Raw genomic sequence first — 3,163 nt, forward strand, 5'->3', positions numbered from 1 at the left:
AGTGGCCAGGAATACAGTGCGCAGCAGGAAAGGCGTCCACCCTGGACCCCGGGGCTCTTCACCCTTTTTATGAGTTACATTCCACATTGTTTATCAAGGGGAAAATGCAAAAAATCCCTTCAAAAGCCAAAAAAGTCAAATCACACTCAAAAAGGTTTGTGCACTCTGGGAGTTTTTTCCATCACCGGCCCCTTCCCCCCTTGATGCTTGTTCATGTCATCCATATAGCTGCCCCAATTTTTCCCTTTACATAATCAAATCATCTGGATCCGGGGGGGTTAAAAAACAGTGCTCAAAAAATGTGAACACAATTCTAAATAGGATATGACATACCTCAAGATTGGGGTAGACATTGCGTCCCAAAATTGGTTTTTGCACTGAGTAAAACTGGACAACATTTTTGATAATCTTTGCATATTCTAGCATTAATCAATCAAAACAATCAATTCTTCATATTTGCATATGCTACAAGCAAGGGTTGGCCTAATAAATTTTTTTTCCCTTTTCTGTTTTCTTATCTCAGTTTGGTTTCACTTCACTTTTTTAGCTTTAGATTATCAACTAGTATAACATGCTTGGATTAACCCTTTCCCAAAAAATTTAAAGCTATCATGAAATGAGCTCAAAAAACCGGAACAAAAACTTTTCAAACTGATGTTGCATTTAAAAAATGGTTCCATTCCACCAACCATGCTCATCTATCCACCGAAGATAAATCCAAAAATAACAAAAAAAAATTCCCTTGGAAATACCTTTACTGTATAAAACTGTGAATGGATACAGTATATAAGAAACTCTTCATAAATATCTTGCCAATAAAATTTTAATATTGCTTCACAGAACACAAAATCAAGGACCCCTCATAGTATGCACTGTCTGACATGATAAAGAGAAATAATTCCTTGCAAAGACTAAATGAAATTAACATATCAGTCACATTTTGCAGTCTTTTGATTTTGGCCACTGAAGATACTCAGTGAAGATAAGCTGGAAAGGTCTTGGGAGCGGGAACAACATATCCAAATTGTAAAACATGCAGCCTTTGTACAAATAAATGTAGTAGACTTTGTTAATTTCCAATTATTCTTCATTGACCCCTGCAATCAAGATGGTGTAACCATGGGTCAAAAAATATTTGCATGAGGGAAGTGATATGAAAATCTGGCTAAGGGCCTGGGTGATGCAAAATTTATCATGAGCATTTTGACAGAAGGCCGATGTAAGGAAAAGACTCGCCACAAGGGTACAAACCTCTTAGAGGGTGAATAGACTCATGGCCATTTGAAAAGGGCTTTGGCATTATTTTGATTGATAACGCGTGGAATGTGTGTCCATGGGCCACGACCGGAAAAATGCTGTCTTCACGGAGGATCTCTTTCCATGCTCAGCATCCCCTTCTAGTCACTGTGACTGGCACAGGTTGTATTACATCAAATTAAATTTAAAAAATAAATAAATAATAATAATAATAATAATAATAATAATAATAATAATAATAATAATAATAATAATAATAATAATAATAATAATAATAATAATAATAATAATAATAATAATAATAATAATAATAATAAAAATAATAATAATAATAATAATAATAATAATAATAATAATAATAATACAAAAAAAAAAAAAAAAAAAAATATATATATAATATATATATATATATATATATAATATATATATATATATAAAACATATATATATATACCTCTTTTCATTTTATGGACACCTGGGGGATGATATGGATATTGAAAGGAAAAGAGCCTATTAAAAACTGGAAAACCCCAAATCATATGACAACTATTGACATTGGAAAATGGCCCAAAAACCGAAAATGTTTTGCATATGAAGAGCAAATAACATTGAAAAAGGGGGTCTTGTGTGCCTGACCTACAACACACACACACCCCCCTCAGAACAGCCGAACATGTAAGCCTAATGCACACATTTTGACCTTTATTGCCATGAACAACCAAATCCATCAGGTTAATACAAAAAGATCATGGTTATATTTCTCCTAAAAAAAAAAAAACCCCATAAAATGTGTCTTAATTGGCGGTTTCCTAAGTGAAAAGGGAAGAATGCTGTTGTCAGTTTTTAATTTTTTGGGAAAAATTTTACTTTATTATTCAATACAAAAGCCAGTGTTGTAAGCAAAAAAATATGTATAAACAAACAAAAGAGTAATGATGATGATAGTATATATAACAAATACGTATTCCCTGAAACTGGATATGATGAAAAAAGGTATATAATATATCTACATGTATAAACAAGATGATATACAGCTCAGGTTAAAAACAAACTTAGACAGAAACCTGATAATGAAGGAAAAAAAGGTACCCAATTTACTTGACAAAAAAACAATTCATGATACTTCAGATGAAAGAAATAGTAAATCCCCAAATGCAAACAATAAATATGGGCATTAAAACTAAAGTTGTAAAATCAAAATGTAAAAAACCCCAAAACCTTCATTGCATAAAAAAAAATTTTTTAATTATTCTCAGCACTAATTACAAAGACACATGCACTGTAAAAGGGACTAATGCAATTAAAAAAAATACTTTGCATGTGTCATTAAAAATTAAAAAAAAAAAAAAAATATTTCAGCCATATGTCTTCAATAAATAATGGACTGATTGAACCAGTGACTCTAGTATGCATGCCATATCAGTTTTTTTTTTATACATATAATGGGTCAAAGTTCTTAGTCAAAAGACTCTTTTTTAATTTAAAAAAGGTAATTTGTGAAAAATTTATAATGGTAACTCAGTAATCATTAAGTAAATATATTAAAAAAACACTCACGAAATGAATAATGTTAATGAAAAATACCCAATACTGTTAAATAGTTATTGTCTAGTAAAAAGGTTACTATATTAAAAGAAAAAAAAAAAATTTACTTTAGCTGCAGTACATAAAACTGAAATCAGGCAATGGCTTACCATACTCCAACTCTGACATCTTTCTTCTCTTTTGAAGTTACGTGTACCAGGCAACCCCTTTTTGGCTCGTCAAATTTACATTTTGGGGTAGTTGACGAAAAATAAAAAAAAAAAATTTCAAACAGATTTAATTAAAAACAATAAAAAAAATTTTAATAAATATACTAATTGTAACATCATTCCCCACAACCAAAAAAAATTTAAACATATGT

At 30.5% G+C, this 3,163-nt stretch overlaps 1 protein-coding gene across 3 annotated transcripts in view; it reads right to left on the bottom strand.

Annotated features, from left to right (window-relative positions):
- Positions 1 to 3,163, bottom strand: part of LOC138862022 (lysophosphatidylserine lipase ABHD12-like) — a 58,557-nt gene that overhangs the window by 39,529 nt on the left and 15,865 nt on the right. The window lies entirely within an intron of this gene.

This window comes from Penaeus vannamei, chromosome 6 (assembly GCF_042767895.1).
Source record: "Penaeus vannamei isolate JL-2024 chromosome 6, ASM4276789v1, whole genome shotgun sequence".
Lineage (NCBI taxonomy): Eukaryota > Metazoa > Arthropoda > Malacostraca > Decapoda > Penaeidae > Penaeus > Penaeus vannamei.